Below are 12,544 nucleotides of genomic sequence, written 5' to 3' on the forward strand. Positions count from 1 at the left end.
GGTACAAAAAACGTACCCTGGGCCCGATGATAAGGTCCGTGTGATAGACCTTACCACGGTCCGAGGCCTTATCAAAAGACAGAATACCAAGGTCGACCTGCTGCCTATGGAGTCAGAGATCCAGTCCACCTACTCCCGCGTAGGATCCGATCCATAAGTATCCGCCTTCTTCTCCTTAGGCTTAAGTACAACTCTCCTGCACATATTTATTAATCCTCACTTCCGATTTCCGCAGCCACGGTCTCATCATGGCACCCCATCAGCCCACACGCACCCAACGCAGAAGCACCGAGGATCAAGCCCACGATAGCAGACGTACCCGAGGTACCATGTCCTACCGCTGCCGAGTCTGCCGAGGCGTCCATCCTCTTAGGAAGTGCGGGCGGTTCCTGTGGCTAAGCGCTGAAAGCGGTTGCGGGCGGCACTCATCAATCAGTACTGCCCCAACTGCTTAGCCCACGAGCAGAAGCGGAGACCGTTGCCGGCCGTGCCACAAGCATCACCACACCCTACTGCATATTCCGGACACAGCTCGTCGTCGCCCCACACCAGTCACACCGTCCTCACCAGCTGGACCTCGAGCTCCGACGACGGCGTCCTCTGCCTCCCGCCGACCTCGAACGCGGGACACACCGACTGATCGACGGCCTACTCATCCGAGGACGTCGGCATCCTCCTCCAGCCGACCTCCAACTCTGACCACACTGCTGCAGCACCGCAACCCGCAGGTACTACCGACCGCAAGCGTCACCGTCGATAACGGGACCACCACCTATGACACCAGGGGCGTTGATCGACCCCTGCCACCCCATGTCAGTGATCAACGCGTCGCTTGCCAAGGCTTTTCATTTGAGCACGTCCATGATCGGTGATGAAGAAGCCTGTGCAGCAGTGCTCCGGTCACCGATGTCCCCGGACTTCCTGTTGGAGGTCGTGTTCCAAGTGGACCCGAAACTGCATCTGCGCACTCCTTCCGCGTCCATCGGTGATCGCATACGGAGCAAATTTGATCACCTCACGTTGGCAGACGACAATTTTCATCGCCCGGCCACTGTGGCTTCATTCTGGGAGCGGACGTGTATGGTGACATCATCCGCGATGGAATGCTGCCGAGTGCCGAGGGGCTTCCGTTGCCCAGCACACCGTCTTCGGGTGGACGCTAACGGGCGGGTGCCGGCCTTAAAAATTTCTGCAGCATTGGACTCCCCATAAGTTGCAATACATTGCAAGGGCGGTGGGATGTTCGCGTTCGACTCCCAGCGTCCCTAACCAATTATCAAGCCACGGCCTCACCTGGCTTTATCAACCTTGCGGGGGAGTTGTAAAAGATTTACCGGGTGGAAAAAATGTGAAAAGTCATTCTGAATATACATACACCTTGAAACGAATTACGGTCTTGTATTTTTTTTCTTCCGATTTCCCACGAAATCGCCCACACAGCCCTCGTCGCCCTCTGGACTCCTCAGAAGCCTGCGTGCCCCTTCAATAATACAAAATCCCAAGGCCTTGCCCCAATAGAGCTACAGACAAATAAATACATAATTCCAAACAATTTCCATTTAGTAAATAAAAACTTCGCAATCCTTTGTGATGGAATAATAGGGATTTATTTTATACTTCGCCTCCTACGATGGCTGGTGGACTCCCTTTTCTTCATGCAAGGCAGTGCTTTTTATAGATCGGCCGGCCTTCGATTTTCCCATGAATGTCTTACAGATATCTTATTTCTACTCCAGAATGTGGGAAGGGTTCTTACATAAATATATATTGCCGAATTATAGTCTGCGCGTGCAGACGGGCTGATCGGTAACAGAAGGTTACCTAATCATTAGCCCTGCAGTCAGTGTCCAATATCGCCGGTAAGGAGAGTCGGAAACTGCTGACTGGCTTGCGCATGTGGGGGTTTTGCCCGGTAATCGAGGGTTACCTAAGCAATCGCCTCCCAAAAAGTGTCCAATGTCCCAGGTAAGGTGATCGGTGTGCACCAGTACCGTGGGAAAGGAATTTCGTTGGCACTTCGGGAATATATATTGTTAGTGTAGGATGACTTTATTGTAACCAATCGTTACTTGATTTACGAATTGATAACACACTTTCGAATGCTTTTAAATAATTTTTATTCGTCCGCTCTTTTTATTCAATCTCGCTCGCTCGCTTATTTCTTAGAAGTGTCGCCACGCTCTCCCTCTTTATCGATAGCGCTACAATCTGTTACTATTTTGAAGGGTATGCCTTGGACGTATATTCTAAACCGTTGTAGTGCATATATTATAGCAAGTGTTTTTAGTTCGAAACTGTGGTATTTAGATTCTGATTCTATCGTTCGTTTTGAGAAAAAGAACACAGGGTGCATTTTGCCGTCGCTTTTCTTTTGCATCAAAATTGATCCAAAACCCAATGAACTAGCGTCGCAATGTAATTCTGTCGGATCGTTAGGATTATATAGAGCTAATATCGGTGCTTCTAATAAATTGTTTTTCAACTGTTCAAAACACTCTAATTCTCTGGCTCCGAATTCGAACTTTTTGTCTTTCTTTACCAATTCGTAAAGAGGTTTAGCTTTTGTGGAAAAGTCTTGTACGAACCGTCTGAAGTATGAACATAACCCTAAAAAACTTCGTACTTCGTTTGATTTCTTTGGGAGTGGAAAATCTTTTACTGCTTGCATACCTTTTGTGTCTGGCTTGATGCCGTCTCCTGCTATGCAAAAGCCGAGATACCTGACCTCTGATTTCATGAACACGCATTTGTCTATCCTTAACTCCAAATTGTTTGCTACTAACCGTCTTAATACTTCTTGCAAAATTTGCATGTGACTATCGCTATCTTTTGTGGCTATCATTATATCGTCCATATATATTATGACTTTGTATTCCTTTACCATGTCTGCGAAGATCTTGCCTGTAAACCTTTGGAATACTGCGCCCGCGTTTCGTAGTCCAAACGGCATCCTTAACCACTCGTACTGTCCCATAGGAGTCGTGAACGAAGTGTACTTAATTGAGTCTTTGGGCATAAACACGTGAAAGTACCCATTCTTCAAGTCTTATTTCGTAAACAGTTTTTTCTCTGATAGTTTGTCTAATAAGTCGTCTATCAGTGGTGTCGGAAAACTTTCTTTTATCATTCCTTTATTAAGTGTGCGATAATCGACGCACAATCTTAGCTCCCCAGTTTTCTTTTTTACTAATACTATGGGTGACACCAAAGACAATATAAGTATAAGATGCGTAACGCTCATACATTTCAATTGCCATATGCAAGACAATTTTGCGGCCAGCGACGAAATTCGCGCCATCTCGCTCGCACAAATTTGAGAGCGTGCGAATCTAAAAATAGAATCCGCTTGCATGTGTAAGTACACACAGAACAGCAAGTACGTATGTGTGCGTACTTGTGCTAGCGGACGATTTTCGAGACGGAAACCTTTTTACGAGTTGAGAAACGAAATTATATACCGGCGTTAAATACGTCGCATCCTGAATACCCTAATGGCAATTATTCCAATGTGATTCATGGAATTTCATGTATTAAATATATTATGTATTTTTATATATGTATATCCGATCATTATTATCGAATATACCATCTGAAAAGAAATTATCATTGGAGGGATATATACATATAATACATATATGAGTTTTTTAATATTGGGGTGGTAAGCGTCCTGCAAAATTAACTTACACTTACATATAAAGTGAAGGGTATATTTCGACGGCTCCAATACGGTACCGACGATGGCCCACGGACATACTCCATCACGGGAGGGGTCCCACAAGGATCCGTACTGGGACCCTTACTGTGGAATACCATGTATGATTGAGTCTTGCGCCTGGACTTCCAAGCCGGCGTAGAGATTGTGGGCTTTGCCGATGACGTCGCGGTCACGGTCGTCAAGAAGACTCTGGAGGAGACGGAAACCGCAATGAACGAGGCCATCAGAACCATAGGCGGTTGGCTAAACCTGGCAGGACTCGAACTGGCCGAACACAAAACGGAAGCGGTCCTTATCAGCAGCAGAAAACAGGTTGAGACGGCGATGTTAACAGTAGGAGGAGCCTGCATCGTCTCAAAAAGAGCCATCAGGTACCTCGGAGTCATGCTGGACACCCGGCTATCATTCAGAGAGCACCTGCAGGAGACACACCGGAAGGCACACGGCGTCATTATGGCCGTATCCCGCATGATGCTGCATAATAGAGGGCCGAAGTCGACGAGCAGGAGACTTCTCTTCAACGTAGCGAAGTCGTCAATAATGTACGCCGCGCCGATATGGGCTCAGGCAACAAACACCAGAAGCTACATCAAGGGGATAGAATCAAACTTTAGGCTTGGAGCCCTGCGGATCAGTGCGGCTTTTCGCACAGTTTCCACAGAGGCTATTCTGGTGATAAGCGGCATACCACCCGTCGAACTGGCAGCGATGGAAGCCCGGACAAACTACATGGAGAGGAGGGTCGCCACCACGCAAGAAGACGACAGAGCAGCCAGGAGCAGAGCGCGGTCCATATGCCTGGATAGATGGCAGGCTAGATGGGATAGCGCGGAGAATGGCCGCTGGACACACCGACTAATCCCCGACATAAAAGCGTGGATAGATAGGCGGCATGGGGAACTCACGTTTCCATTGACGCAGGTTCTGAGCGGACATGGGTGTTTTAAGTCGTACCTATATCGCTTTGGCCATGAGGAGGACGACCTATGCACCAGCTGTGGTGTGGAAGAGAACGCTGAGCATGTGCTCACCACATGCGTCAGATTCCTAGAAGCCCGCAGACGAGCAGAGGGCACCCTAGGGGTGCCTATCACAGTAGACGGCCTGGTTACAGCTATGCTGGAAAGCGAACAAAACTGGACGGCGATTTGCAGCCTTGCGACGGAGATCGCGACAGAGCTACGACGTCAGGAACGTATCAGAAACGAGCGGCCATAACAGGCTAGCCAGCCTTGTGAAGCAATGCTTCACGGCAGTCCCGCAAGTCTGGTCAATATATACATTTAAATTATATCCTTATTCCTTAACGTATATTCTTATAATTATTTGTATATATCCTTAGGTTAATACTACTATAAATAAAAAAAAAAAAAAGGGTATATTTCGACAGCGCTGTAAAAAACGTATGCATGTGCACACATACAGTCGTCGCGACGACTCGGCTCGGCTGTCGCATCGGCAAAGAACCAACTTCGTGTGCCTTCGTATGCTGTATGCATACAAGAGAGCGGCTGGCTCTAGAGCGCTCTCTCTCTCTAAAAAATTTCAAGAGAGCCTGGAGCCAGCTCTAGAGCCAGCCCCGAAAATTCGTGTGCAGAAATTTCGTATGGCGTTACGCATCTTATACTTATATTGTCTTTGGTGACACGTATTCTGATTCGCTAGTTCTTATGTAACCTTTTTCTATGTAATCATCGATCATTTTTTGTACTTCGGATTTTTCGTTGTACGATAGTCTTCTAGGTGGGCAGTGGAATGGTTTTTCATGTTCAACTTCATTAACTTCATTTCCCATTTAGTTTCTGGTAATTTTTGCCTTTTTACTTCTAAATAAACATGTTCTAAACATGTGTTTAATCTTTCCACTAATCTCTGATCGCTCTCTATTCCTATCTTCAGTTCACTATCATCTTCTCTGTTTGGATATTCACTTGGTAATTCGCTAAAATTGGCCTTAATGTTTTCGCATCTGTCACTTCTTTTCCATTTCTCTACAACCGCTGTACATTTATTTTCAGTTTTATATTCGTTTTCTGCACTACATTCATTTTCTGCAACACACTCATTTTCTGCAACACACTCATTTTCTGCACTACAATCATTTTCTGCCTTACACTCATTTTTTGCAACACACTCATTTTCTGCCCTACACTCATTTTCTGCAACACACTCATTTTCTTCTTACTCATACTCATCTTCTATTCCATTTTCGGCTGCTATTTCTCCTTTATCTTTTGATTCATGTTCGTGATCTTCTATACACTCATTTTTTGTTTCTCCTTCCTTCTCTTGGTTTTCCTGTAGATCCTCGTTTTGCATACAAATGTCACTTACAATTTTAAACGTACATAGATTTATAAAATCTCTACCTAACACAGCCTCATAGCCCATCGACTCGTCTGCCACTACTAGTAATTCAAAATTAATTTGCTTATTATCAGCCATTACAAAGCTGTCTACTTTCCAAAAATATTAAGTTAGCTATTGTTTAATCCAACATATGCGTAATTCGCATCTTCATTTAATATAAATTGGGTTTCTTTGCTTTCATAGCTTTGGTTAGAATTATATAAACTTAAATTTTCTTTTTCGAGATTTTTATACCCGTACTAAAAAAGAGTTAAGGGGTATATTAGATTTGTGGTAAAAGTGGATGTGTGTAACGCAGAGAAGGAAACGTTTCCGACCCCATAAAGTATATATAATCTTGATCAGCATCAATAGCCGAGTCGATATAGCCAAGTCTGTCTGTCCGTCTGTCTGTCTGTCTGTCCGTCTGTCTGTCTGTCTGTCTGTCCGTCTTGTTGAGCGCCTAGATCTCAGAGACTATAAGAGCTAGGTCAACCAAATTTAGTTTCCAGACTCATGTGATATCACACTGCTACAAGTGTATTTCAAAATTTCGTCCCGCCCCCTTCCGCCTCCATAAGGAACGAAAATCTGTGGCAGGCACATTTTTAAAGATACGATAAAACTAAAAATGCAGTATCGTAGATAATGTCCAAATCTACCAGGTTACCGAATCTGAATCAGATCGGATAATAATTTAAGCCAGAATGAAGAAATTAATTTTCTGTTGGTTCTTCCGCCCCCTCCTGCCAACACCAAGCTCATTCAACTCATTCGCTCGCACACTCTGCCGCGTTCAGTGCGCGAGCAACCCCTAGCGAAGGATATGTAGAACATACATGTACAATCTACATGTTAGATGTAAAATATACATTGCATATGTATATGTAGATAACAGATGTAGCAAAAAAATGTAAAATGTAAAATTTTTTTTTTTTTATTCCAAAATTCTAAAAGAATCATATGCTCAAAAATGTATATACTGACTGAGTACGGGTATAAGTAGAGTCGCGTCCCCAGAAGTGACTCACACGTTCCTTCTCGTTTACATTGAGTTTTGTTTTTTTGAAATTATTTGAATATAACAATGGGCGTTCTATCGCTTCGCTGAACTTATTTTCTGGTTGGCGCTTCAAGCACGATATTTTTATGAAACTTATTGGGCTCCCTGAGTCGATGAGGCAATCTAAGGATAAGTGTTGGTTGTTAAATGACTTTATGTATATGTTAAATTTGTATATGTAATCGTTGTTTACCTTGACCTTCCTTTCCTCACAGTGTGACACCTGGTGACTCATGCTGCCGCATCCGTAGCATGCTCCTCTTTCGCGCTTGGGCTTGCTTTTTGGGCAACATTACCTTCTCGAATGCCCTGAGTAGTTGGTACGGGGCCATAAAGCACTGCATGTGGGCTTGTCTGCGCAAGCTGTCATCTGGTATGCCTTCGATGATACCGTCGATCAGTTCCTCATCGTCGATGGCTATGCGTGCAGCCAGCATCGTTTTGTTGCTGAAATACTTGGAGAATTCCTCGCCGTGTATCCAGGATCGTGCCTCAAATTTGCGACGAAGCAATAGCTTGCTCTCTTTGGGATGGAACGTGTCTTCCATTATATTTAATAGATGGTCGATTGGCATCGACATGTGCTCCGGCTCCGAATTCAGCCATACCAGTGCATTGTCTTTCAATTTTGACATGAGTAGCATTAACATCTTTTCGTGTTCCAGTTTGTTTACTTTGGCGGCGGCTTTGAACTGTGCTATCCAAGCTGAGACGTCGTCATTTGATCGAGAAATGTTGCCATGGTATGTTGGCAACATGTCTTTGGCAACATTCAGGAACATAATGCCGGCTGATATTGTGCTCTCTGTCTTCCTTCCCTTCTCTCTCGTTTTGCAGTTTCAGCAGCTCGATCTGCAATTTTAATATTTCGACGTCTGCTTGAGTCTCTTTTTCGTCGTCCTCTTTCAGCTGCGCGTTGTTGGACTCGTGCGCCGTTGATGCTTTATCGCTTTCTTCTTTATCTTCGTCATTCGATTTTTCGCTAGTCTTGTTCTTCTGTTCGTCTGGTTTCAGGGTCAACTCATTTTCTGTCTCGTTCTCGCTCATCTCGTCTACGGGCGGTTCCTCTCCACGCACCTCAATTGGGACTTCGTTTAGCCTGGCTGCCATGGCGGCTTTGGTTCCGTTTTTAGGTAGATTAAGGAACTCCAGCCATCCGCGTAGTTGTGCTGCTGAGAACTCGTCTGCTCCCACTAATCCAGACTTTTTTTGTTTCGGTTTTTTTTCAGCATTCGCGTTGTATTGAGATATGGAGAAAAAAAACTTTTTGTTTTCTTGGCGTTTGATCTATCCCACTTCTGAGTTTGTAGGATGACTTAATTATAACCAATCGTTACTTGATTTACGAATTGATGACACACTTTAGAATGCTTTTAAATACTTTTTATTCTTCCGCTCTTTTTATTCAATCTCGCTCGCTCGCTTATTTCTTAGAAATGTCGCCACGATCTCCCTCTTTATCGAAACTCCTGGTACGATACTTATAGGCCGTTTACACTGGGGCTGCGTCATGCTTCTTTGCGTCTTGGCGAAGACGCAGTTTTTTTTTACATAGGTTAAGCATAGGGCCCTAGTGGTGGCAAAAAGTTGCGTCAGTGTCTGATTCATGTGCGTCTATTCGGTATATTCGATTGATTTTGCTCATTTTTGGTATTTTCTGCCTATCAGCGCAACTATCACCACTAGGTTAGGTTAGGTTAGGTTGTCCCGGACGGCCCTCACGGGGCCACGCATAGGCCAATATGGCCCTTAGTTGTCCGGATTGGTGCGTATGGACCTTCTGAGTGTTTTTACGCGGTTTTGAAATCCCTGAGGATCGAGGAGAGTTTTGCAAATGCAAGGAGTTTCGCTGGCGTCCTCTTGGATGCATCTTCCAGCGATGCCAGTACCGGGCTGCCAAGATGTATGTTTCTTGCCCTTGAGAGGGCCGGGCATTGGCAGATTAGATGTTCCAGGGTTTCGATAGCCCCGGATTCATCACATTTCCTGCACTTGTCACTGTTGGTGATACCTAGTTTGACTGCATGTGCTGCAGCCAGGCAATGACCTGTGAGTATACCTATTAGCATCCTACAGTCCTTCCGTGGTAGGTGTAGTAGGTATTGGCTGAGTTTACCATTGCTCTCCTTGCACATGGTTTTCGCGATCTTGCAGTTGGTGGTTCTCCTCCACCTGCTGCTGGCCTGTATGTGTGCCCTCCTTCTGAGATCGCTTTGGAGCGCTCTGAGGGAGACAGGCACGTTCTCAGTCCTGTCGTTTGCCAGCCCGACGCCTTCCTTAGCCAGTACGTCTGCTGTCTCGTTGCCTTCGATGCCCTGGTGGCTGGGAACCCAATAGATCCGCACTGACTTTGTCGTGCTTAGGAAATCTAGTGCCTCCCTGCTTGCCAGGACATTTTTGGAACTGACCGCTGACGACTGCATGGATCTTATCGCCGCCTGGCTGTCCACGAACAGGTTGACCACATTATGTGGGCGTTCCGTACATCGAGCAACCTCCGCCGCTTTCCGTATGGCAAAGACTTCTGCCTGGAATATGCTGCATTGGTCCGGTAGCTTATATGACAGCCTTATTTCAGGGTCTGTACAATATATGCCCGCACCTACTCCCCCCTCCATCTTGGAGCCATCCGTGTATATGTTTAGGTGTTCGTTCTGGTCCCAACTTTCTTTCCAGTCGTCGGGTTCCATGTGTATCGCTGTTTTGACGTCCAGGCACGTTCGGGGGATCATGTAGTCAGATATACTGATCATGTCTCGGCCTATTGAACTGTGCCCGAATCCTTGCAGCGACATATTGCCTGATGCGACTAGGCGTTGTGCTGCCTTACCTGCAGTCAGTCTAGCGTGGATGTCTAGGGGGTCGATTCCGAGTATTGTTTCGAGTGCTTTTGTTGGGGTTGACCTCAGCGCCCCAGTAATGCAGAGCAGTGCCTGCCGCTGAGTTCTGTCCATCAGCTTGTTGTAGGTTTTCTTTTCTGTAGCCTGCCACCACACTAAGACTCCATACAGCAGAGTCGGTCGCACTACCGAGATGTAGATCCAGTGCATTAGTGCAGGTGATAGGCCCCATGTGCTGCTAAGCATCTTCTTGGATGCATATAGCGCAATGGTGGCCTTCTTCACCCTTTCCAATACATTGGGTCTCCATGTCAGCTTGCTGTCCAAAACTATGCCGAGGTATTTGACTTGTGTTTTTGGGGTGAGCCTGGTTCTGTCGATTTTCGGGGGGATCCATGCCGGTACCTTGTACCTCTTGGTGAAGAGGATGAGGTCCGTCTTGTCCGCGTTGATACTGAGTCCTACTTTTCCCGCCCACTCACATATCTCCCTGAGTGTTGATTCCATTATAGAGCTGAGGCTCGATGGGCATACTCCCGTAATAATTATGCTTATGTCGTCCGCATAAGCTGTTATTTTTGGGGCTCTCCTCTCGAATCTCTTTATCAGGTCGTCGACCACCAGATTCCATAGGAGGGGCGAGAGGACCCCACCCTGAGGTGTGCCTCTGTGCGCCCCTTTCACCATGGAAGCGGTGCCCCACTCTGAGTACACCCGTCTACAACTTAGAAGGTTCTTTATCCAGAGGTTGATTGCGGGATGTGTGTTGATCGCTTCTAGGCGGTCCATTATCGCGCTCATGTTCACGTTGTTGAATGCTCCGGATATGTCTACAAACACTCCTAGTGCATACTTCTTATTTTGGAGGGCATTTTCGATGTTGGCTACTAGCGAATGCAGTGCCGTCTCTACCGATTTCCCTTTGGTATAGGCATGCTGGTTGGTTGACATCCGCCCACCTACATCATTTCTGATGTGTAGATCCAGCAGCTTTTCTAGTGTTTTGAGTAGAAAAGAGGTAAGGCTTATCGGTCTGTAGTCATTGGGGCTCATATGGCTGCACTTTCCTGCCTTTGGAAGGAAGACAATCCTCGAGGTCCTCCATTGAATAGGGATATAGCCCGTGCTCAGGCAAGCTGAGTATATTGCAGAGAGCCATGGGGTGATCACGTCTTTGGTCACCTGTAGCATGGCTGGGAATATACCGTCTAGTCCAGGTGCTTTCGTACCCACAAAGGAGTCTATAGCCCAGTGGATTCTCCTAGACGATATGAGATCTGTTGGGGGGTGCTGTTCCTCAGTTGCTAGGTCCTGTTGCTCTGTAGCGTCAGAAACCTCGGTGCATCCTGGGAAGTGGGCTTCCATTAGTGCTGTTAGGGCATCTTCGCTGCCCTCAGTCCATTGTCCATCGTTTCGTTTCAGCTGACTTTGTATGGCAGGTTGCTTTGATAGCAACTTCCGGAGTCTAGCCGTTTCTGGGACTTTCTCGATATTGGAGCAGAAGTTCCTCCACGAGTTTCTTTGTGCCCTGCGTATTTCCTTCTTGTACTCCCTGAGTAGGGTTTTGTATTCCTCATCGATTATCTCCTCGTTCGCCAGTTTGGCGATTTTGAAGAATTCTTTGAGGTTATTTCTTTGAAGCGATAGGTCCCGGTTCCACCATAGTGGTCTGGTTCTCTTTTTCGTTCTCGAGGGTGGGCATGCTGCGTGGTATGCATCCAGTAGCTCCTTAGAGAGGGTCTCTAGGGACGATTCTATCTCTTCCGGGGATGTCACTGTGCCCGCACGATTCGCGAGCTTCGAGGTAACTGTCTTTTTAAACTTTTCCCAGTTTGTGTTCCGGGGGTTTCTATAGACAGTTATCTTCGGAGAGTGTTTAAATTCGCACTTAAACTGAATGTACTTGTGGTCTGAGAAGGATGGTCTTTCAAGGACTCTCCAGCCAGATACCAAAGTACAGTTCCCCGTTACGAGTGTTAGATCTAGTACGTTGGACGAGGTGGGGCCTACGAAGGTGTGCTCCTCCCCCACGTTTGCTACATCTAGGTTAGAGGATAGTATAAAGTCTAGAAGTGACTCACCTCTTTCGTTGATATCGGGGCTTCCCCACACGCTATGGTGGGCATTAGCGTCCGTACCAACTATGAGTTGCTGGTCTTTCGGACTGGCTTCCGCCACCAGACTCCTTAGCTCTTCCGGTGGAGCTGGCCTGTCGTGTGCCATGTAGCAGGATGCTACCATAAGGCGCTTGTCCTCGCTTTCAAGCATCACCGCAGCCAGGTCTTCAGTGCTGTAATGAGACATAAGATAAGCATGGATGCCCTTTCGTACAAGTACGGCAGTTCTAGTCCTGCTTACCGATGGTGGGTAGAAGAGATTGTAATTTGAGGACTTTAGTCCGGCCACAGCATTGCCGGAGGCAAGCCATGGCTCCTGGACCAAAGCAATGTCGACGGGCCCTTGCTCCAAGGCAATGAGGAGCTCCGCCGACGCGAGCTTGCTTTTATGCAAGTTGAGCTGCAGCACTCTCAATGTGGGAGGCTGGCTCAACTGCACTCGACGGGTTGACTATTATTG

This window comes from Drosophila obscura, unplaced genomic scaffold (genome assembly GCF_018151105.1).
Source record: "Drosophila obscura isolate BZ-5 IFL unplaced genomic scaffold, ASM1815110v1 contig_180, whole genome shotgun sequence".
Classification (NCBI taxonomy): domain Eukaryota; kingdom Metazoa; phylum Arthropoda; class Insecta; order Diptera; family Drosophilidae; genus Drosophila; species Drosophila obscura.